The following is an 8,908-nucleotide window of genomic DNA, read 5'->3' as shown; positions in this document are numbered from 1 at the left end:
ATGTGTGTCCACAGTGTGTAAACAACCAGTCTTATAATGGTAAAAATCCAGCCAATACTTTTTTTTTTATAATCCCCATATATCATTATCATTCTAACAAGCCGTTTCAGATTTCCCCCTGACTCCTCCGTAAGAGTAGAGAAACAAGACGAACAATTGTAGTTAAAAAGTATATAAATTTGTATTTTTTTTATAGAAAATGACAGATCGTTTCGCTGGATAAGACCCCATTCCTCAGCTGGGATGGTACAGAGCCCTTTGAAACGGCATTGACTTGAACTTCAACATTCTGGTTGCCATTGAAGTCCATTGTTTTGAGATAAATCCTGAAATGTTTTCCTCCAAAAAAATAATCTCTTTTCCACTGAAGAAAGACATGGACATCTTGGAGTGAGTAAATTATGCCTTTTCATGTGCTTGTCCTTTGGACAAGTAAATCTGTCATTCACTTGTCCGAGTAAAAAAGTTGCTTGTCCGGAATTTTTTTGGTGTGTGTGTGTGTGTGCTGTAAATATAATTTATTCTGAAGAAATATCCTCATCTGTGTTCAATCAGCTCTGATATATTTAAATCTGCATATTGTCATATCTGCACCTTTAAAGGGCTTTAAAGGTGCAGATATGGTGTGTCCCCCCCCCCCACCCACACATCTTATTAAATGTATGCTTCATCATTAGTTTTAAATTGTATCAATAGATTAAATTGGAATAGCCTAATAAGATAATATAGGGCTGTTGTTACCCTAGGTAGGGCTGATCAAATTAAATAATTTACACTGAAAATGTACAACTGCATTATATAATGTTATGAATATGAGATCGTTTTAAATATTTTTGAATATACAAATAAGAAACGTTGGAAAGAATGTTTTAAACATGAAAGTAAACCGCCAGTAGGAGGCGGCAGACGACCGTCTTAATGAGCGAGTCATTGAGTCATTCATTCAAACGATTCGTTCAAACAACTGATTCATTCAAGAACGAGACATGTTTATGAATGGGACATTGAATCTTTGACTCAGCCAATTCGTTCAAAATGCTGAATCATTCAGTAATGAAACACGGTTAAGTGTTGCTGTGAGATGCGATACGGTTCTGCTGTGATCTTTGTTTGGAACTATTTTCGCGGCTGAAACAGAACAAAAACAGTCAATATTGTGTCTAAAATGTAAGTGACTTAATTTGAACTGTTGTATGAAAGCAATGTCACATTTTCAGTCGTGATGGTATTCAGGAAAACACTCGCCGTGTGAGATTGCTAAACTGTATCATATGTTAAAAATATTAAAACTCATTTTGAATTGTGGCACTGGCAGTATGTTGTTAACTGAGTTTAAACTGAGTTTACATTTGTTTGGACTTCTCCTCGAGAGGCTGCGCGAGCCTCAACAGTGCAACCTTGTTACCGTCAGTAATACTTATCCACTATCGATCGCAACTTACAATAAATATGATACAATCAGAATCATTCTCTCTTTTAGTGATTCCCTAGTTATTTTTTTTGTTATTGACTTTTAATCAGGCTACTTGTCCGGTCGGGCAAGGAAAATTCTCTTTTACTTGTCCCTTCAAAAAATCCACTTGTCCCAGACAAGCGTGTCGAGCCCGTCAGGTCCTGTTGTTAGCACCGTATATATTTGTAAATTATGCTAGATGAAGTTAAAATATGGAGACACAAATATTAAGCAAAAAAATGGAAACTCATATATTGAGGTGGTGATGAAAAATTTACTACCAGGTCAAATGGCGTTTGTTACCTTTTACTACCTTTCAAGGGCCTTAATTTTGGTAGATTCTTTTTACTACCTTTTACTACCTTTTACTACCGCGCGGACACCCTGTGTATGAAATGGATCTGAAGTAAAATATTCTGACAAACTAGGGTAAAATACCGGTATATATCCCAAGCTTTGGAGAATTGCTATTTTCTACAGTTGTACCTTATATTTTGTACATTTAACCAGATTGCTTAAATGTTTATTCATCTCAATCTTTCTCTCTTGTACTTTCTCCACAAAATATTTTATGTTCAATAAATCACCAAAACAAAATTTACGTTTAAACAACTGTGTTCAAATGAACATGCAAGTCTTCAGTTCTCACTGCCTCTTCTCTGCGGTCTGTGTATCTAGCTAAAAACAGCATGAAAAGTTGGGGCTCTGTGCACATACACAGTATTTCGATAGAGCTGAATTCATGACTTTTTTCTCATTCACATGTTTTTTGTTTCTGCTGTCGGACAATAGAACAAGTATGAAATACTTAGTGGAACGTGGCCCGGTAAGACTACCTGTTACCCGTCGCTATCTCGAAGATGTCATCGTGCTCGCTACGGCTCCACTAAAACCAAATATATATTTCACGCAAAGGTATGAGTGACGACACGCCCACAGCTCTCCACTGCTCCTCTGTCACTCAACAGAGAGAGGGAGAACAACCTCTCACTCAATATACTGCCATACAGCAACACTCTTTAACAGAAAGTCGCTAGCTTTTGGCAGACTTTTGCAACTCCATTACTTTGCACGCAGTAATTTCCCCATTCACTGGCTAGAAATTGGTTATAAAAAAAACAACAATAAAACCTATATTTTTGATTACAATACTTTTAATAAAGAAAATATAGACATTTTGTACTGTACTGGCCACAATCTTTAAATGTTTTTTGCCCTCCACATGGCGTCGACAGTCTGCAAAACACACACACACACACTTGTTCAGAAGGGCTACTGCTGAACATGATTGATAGATTTGCTAAGAAAAAACACCTCCCAAAACTTTTTTTCTTTTTTCAGACTTCGGTTCGAATGTTTCCACAGTGAAAGTAACCGTACGCGTAACGGTTCACATTTACTAAAAGCTGGCAGGTCCGCTCACACACACACACACACGCACACACACGCACTCCTGTCTTGCTATACTTGTGTGGACATTGTATTGACTTCCATTGATTTTACTATGTCTAACCCACACACTTTCCATAAACCTAACCATTACTGGCACATGCCTAACCCTAACCTTAACCTAATTCACACCATACCTCTAAACCTAACTGGTAGAGTTTAATCGCTTGTTAAACATTGTGTGGACCAGAGGGCAGGAGGAGAGGGACGGGAATGTTACGTTGTAGGTTCGGAAGACTCGTTATTCTCCGCTTTTCTACAATGATTAGCTGAAACTGCTTCACCACGCTGCTGCATCGTGTTGTCAGACAGGAGTACCGCACGTGCACATTTGCCACAGAACTCACATGTCCGTAGTTTAGAGGGCAAGTTTTACCAGCGTACTGAGATGTCAAATTGCATACTTGCTACGCAAAATGCGTACATATTGGCAGGTTTGTGTCACGTGGGCCACTGTGCTGGCTACATGCAGAAATGAAAGCAGACAAGCGCTCCAGCCCAATATTACCCGTAGAAGGCAGCTGAAAACAGACATTCATGCGTAAAATGTTTAACCCGTTTGCGTTCATCCACAAGGAGGGAAAATTATTTTCCAGGACAACCCAAACGTTTCCAGGACATTTTACTTTTTTTCCCATGTGTTTTCTAGGACTGGAAAATTGGGCTTTCATTTTCCAGGTTTTCCAGGACGCGTGGGAACCCTGTAAAAAACTTATTTTCCAAATTTGTTTAAACTTTATTTATATATCAATACATAATTAAAATGTAAGTACTCTGAAAAAGAAAGTATAAAAATCGAGTGTCTGTAGACCTCTCACAACTGTTTTAAAGACAGCTCATTATTTCCATTCACTCCACCCCCTCCCTTATGGGCTCCTTCCAAAGCCACGCCCCCAAAACACATGAACGCGCGACGCCAAACGCTCAGGCTCAGCTGGAAGACGCATTTATTTACCTGAGACGAGTGCAGAGGAAGAAGCGCAGTGCATGTAGTGACATCATGTCAGAATCACATGTAGTAAAAAAAATCTAACTTTATCATTATGAATATAAACAAAGAAGATGTATTTTAGTACTCACTATCAAGCTAGCATATTGATATTGGTAAAGTTTAAAATATTTTTTTTTTATTCGCTAACGAGGCAAAGCTAAAAACAGGTTGCATTGATACACGTTTTTCCATTACCATCAGTTACACTGTGATGAAGATGAAATTCGTGTAAGATTCATAACACATACGGTGTTCTGCATGTAAGAGTTTCCATGATGAAAACAATGTTGACTCTGATAAGGACTACACTCCAGAGACAAGTACCGCATCGTCAGCTCGAGGACAGGTCCGGGGTCGAGGGCGAAGCAGAGGAGGTCGTGCAAGAGGCCGTGCAACTAGGGTCCGAGGAAGTAGAGGCCGAGGACGGGGTGGTCGAAGTGCAGGGCAAGGAGCACTTCTTGGACAAGAGGACCTGCGTCGAGTTTTGCATCTCCTATTCCTAGGTTCCGTGCCTCTTGAATTCCTCAAATCAAACGGGTGCGCGCAAGTGGGCAGATCCTTTAGCAAAAGGGTGGTTGCCATGGTTGCGAGAGAGAGTGACAGTCGCCTAAGCCAATCCTTTGTTTCGTCCCGAATGGAAATAATGAGCTGTGTTTAATGCAGATTAAACGGTCTAGAGTCACTCGATTTTTATACTCTTACATTTTAATTATGTATTGATGTATATAGAAAGTTTAAACAAATTTGGAAAAAAGTTTTTATAAAATTCCTACCTACCCTACCTTTAACAATAACTGTTAATGAAACATGGAAACTGCTCCTGGTGAATAGAATGAAAATCATACCTGCATTACTTTTATTTCATGTAATTTACAACGTAACGGCGTTGCATGCTCGTAGTTTATTTTGCCCTCGATTAGTGAGGCGATACAGCGCGCGCCGCTGCATTTGCGCGTTTTCTGAAGTAGGCTAGTCATGATTCGCCTCTCATAACATAACATGCTCTTAACACGCACGCAGAGTGGAAAAGGAGGAGATGGCGCGGGGAGCAAGGATCACAGCGCAAATTTGAACTATATCGATATATGCGATATGGTCTAATTCCATATCGCATTTCAAAAATATATCGATATATTTTTTTATATCGATATATCGCCCAGCCCTAGTTGACAGCCCTACTGAGATGAGAGAGGTATGTATCAACTCGTCTTAGTTAAGGGAATAACATAGTTTAATATGAAAAAACGGTAGAGTATCCCTTTAATCACGACAAACCAAATTAATTGTAATTGTATTAATTATACCATTGATAAAAACAAGCTGATATCAAGATATTTTAGGCCTACAAATCTAACATAATTTTTCATGAAAAATCATGATTTTTTTATTTTTAGAAAGTAAGGTTAAAGCTACAGTAGGGAACTTTTAGAAAACGTTGACTTAGCCTGAAAATTTGAACAAGCACAGCTTACAGGTCACTCCCCCTCGCTCTCTGCTGCGCTACAGCCCCTCCCCCACAGCTCCTCCCTCCACAGCTCCTCCCCCACAGCTCCTCCCCCACAGCTCCCCCCTCCACAGCTCCTCCCTCCACAGCTCCCCCCTCCACAGCCCCTCCCCCACAGCTCCTCCCTCCACAGCTCCCCCCTCCACAGCTCCTCCCCCACAGCTCCTCCCCCACAGCTCCCCCCTCCACAGCTCCTCCCTCCACAGCTCCCCACCCCACAGCTCCTCCCCCACAGCTCCTCCCTCCACAGCTCCCCGCCCCACAGCCCTCCCTCCACAGCTCCTCCCCCACAGCCCTCCCTCCACAGCTCCCCGCCCCACAGCCCTCCCTCCACAGCTCCTCCCCCACAGCCCTCCCTCCACAGCTCCCCGCCCCACAGCCCTCCCTCCACAGCTCCTCCCCCCACAGCCCTCCCTCCACAGCTCCTCCCCCACAGCCCTCCCTCCACAGCTCCCCGCCCCACAGCCCTCCCTCCACAGCTCCTCCCCCCACAGCCCTCCCTCCACAGCTCCTCCCCCACAGCCCTCCCTCCACAGCTCCCCGCCCCACAGCCCTCCCCACAGCCCTCCCTCCACAGCTCCTCCCCCACAGCCCTCCCTCCACAGCTCCCCGCCCCACAGCCCTCCCTCCACAGCTCCTCCCTCCACAGCTCCCCCCTCCACAGCTCCTCCCCCACAGCTCCCCCCTCCACAGCTCCTCCCTCCACAGCTCCCCACCCCACAGCTCCTCCCCCACAGCTCCTCCCTCCACAGCTCCCCGCCCCACAGCCCTCCCTCCACAGCTCCTCCCCCACAGCCCTCCCTCCACAGCTCCCCGCCCCACAGCCCTCCCTCCACAGCTCCTCCCCCACAGCCCTCCCTCCACAGCTCCTCCCTCCACAGCTCCTCCCCCCACAGCCCTCCCTCCACAGCTCCTCCCCCCACAGCCCTCCCTCCACAGCTCCTCCCCCACAGCCCTCCCTCCACAGCTCCTCCCCCACAGCTCCTCCCTCCACAGCTCCCCGCCCCACAGCCCTCCCTCCACAGCTCCTCCCCCACAGCCCTCCCTCCACAGCTCCTCCCCCACAGCTCCTCCCTCCACAGCTCCTCCCCCCACAGCCCTCCCTCCACAGCCCTCCCTCCACAGCCCTCCCCCCACAGCTCCTCCCCCACAGCCCTCCCCCCACAGCTCCCCCCCCCACAGCCCTCCCCTCCACAGCTCCTCCCTCCACAGCTCCTCCCTCCACAGCTCCTCCCTCCACAGCGCTGTAATGCTAAATAAGGTTTGCTAGTACATTATTTCAGCAACATGACAAGCCAGTGAATTAGCAGGTTTCAATTGTTGCTTTGCACAGTGCGTGACATTTTATCTGTGTTATGCGGCTAGAGTTTTGACACTGAGTCAATGGGCTCCGACGCACTTGTTTATCGTCATCGGTCTTTTTCCGTTTACCTGTCTTTGTTGTATGAGCAGGTGCCACTCGAGAAATTGGCAGTTTTGGTTGTTTGTCCGCCATTAGCACAGCTGCGCGGCACACCGACTATCTTGATTTTGAACGACGGTGCACGCTGTGCGAGAGAGGGGGGTGATCAGCGCGTACACAAGCTTGATTGACACTGCTAAGACACTCCTCCTGACTCTGATTGGTTGTTTCTGACCGGGAGCGGTGTATTTCTGCAAATGGCAATAGGACCACTGGGAGGAGCCAGAGGAGCTTTATTTTTTCACAGATTATCTGTCTCATATTCTACTGTCAGGACATAATGACAGTTTTAACAAATATGTAAAAAATAAATTTTTACAAAAGTTACCTACTGCAGCTTTAAAGGGATACTTCAGGATTTAGCATTAAGCTTTGTATTAGTAGAAAACCTGTAGTATTTTCGAATTACCATGCTTTCCACCCTCATATCCCCCTGAGACAAGAGATTTATGTATTTTTTGTCTGGAAAAAAATCCTCCGATGACGCAAAAATCGTAATTTTGCGTCATTGGAGGATTTTCTGGCCAGAGGCTAAAGACTACAGCCAGTAGATGGCGATGTTCCGCATGTTTTCAGCCCGCCCATAGAGGGTGGGATCTCACTCACAGAATGTACACACAGTCAGCCGTCTTTCTTTGGAAGCTAAGCTAGCTGGCTTTTGTTCTGTGGAGAAAGCTGAATACTAGGAGAAAGCTGAGTAAGTAGGGGTTACCATCCTCCTTTTCCCGGACTTGTCCGGCGGGCGAGATCGTTCAAAATGTCCGGGATTCGGCTTTTGCGTTCTGCGGTCGCCATTCATTGTTTACATGCACACCTTTTTTTTCAATCTAACTGAATTCATTCCGATTGGTGAATCTGAATGTAGTGTTTACATGAACGCTAAACAAGTGATCGGTTGATGTGCGTTTTACCATTGCTAAGAAAATTTCCGCTCCTCCGTGAGAGATACGAGACCGGCCTCTCATCGTTCTCCCGCGGCCGTCAGCCTCGTCCTGCTCGCCACAGTAAACATGATGAATGAATGGCGACTGTAGAACGCAAAAGCCGAATCCCTGACATTTTGGGCGATCTGTAAATCCCTGGCAAACTCATCACGTAGGCTAGCCTTGTTGTTTTCAACTGCGCACTCTTACCGGTAGGCGTGGCCTCCTAAGGCAGCGAAGCAAGTGCATTCTGGGAGTTGTTGTCTTTCATCCACATAAGCCAAAAATACATTTTCTGGCTTTTCTCAGTCTAGAAAGCTCCAAATTCAAAAATTTCTTCACATTTCTTCTACTTAAATGACCTATTTTAAATACACATTCATCTTCCCAGAGGTGAAGTATCCCTTTAATGTAAGCAGCTTCTTGCAATACTCTCCTAAATGCGTAATAAAACATTACGACTTTAATGACGTCCTTTATTTTTTAGTGCATTTATTTTACAATATATGGCTACTTACTGTCATGGGCCAGCTGAGAAAACATGGACACTTCATCATCATCATCATCCAGTGAAGACGAGCTTTTCATTTTCTGTAAAAGACAGAAAAGAAGGTTTTGGGTGCAACCAATCTTAAAGAACAGAGTCTGAATGGGATTATGCTAATGTCCACTTTCAGTATCCTTTTCCTCTCACAGGTGTCCCTGAGGTTTTTCCACAGTTTTTTTTGCTAAACTAAACACAGTGCGTTTTGTAATGTACACATTACATGTAACACACGAAGTAACAAGTTAAAATCATTCGACTAGAAACTGTAGATGGGTAGTTGGCAAATGGCCAAGAAAAAGTACTTTTTTTGGAAAACATAACTTTTTAAAAAATACATATATTTATGGAGTATGAAAACTGCAGTTTCAGAAAATAGTAGTGGTCACTCATTTTGTCAATGACTTCACATATTTTTTTCACGTTTTCACTCAACAGTACTGTAAATGTGTCCTATGGTGTGACATTTAAAAAGTACTAAGAAATTATATTAAATAACATAAAAAAATACTTGAGACAGAATTGTTCACATTATTAAAACATTATTTTCTTAAAGTGATATTTATTTTACATGAAAGTACT

Source organism: Abramis brama (genome assembly GCF_963993115.1).
Source record: "Abramis brama genome assembly, chromosome: 10".
NCBI classification, from domain to species: domain Eukaryota; kingdom Metazoa; phylum Chordata; class Actinopteri; order Cypriniformes; family Leuciscidae; genus Abramis; species Abramis brama.
The sequence above is the reverse complement of the archived record's forward strand: the minus strand, read 5'-3'. Positions refer to the sequence as shown.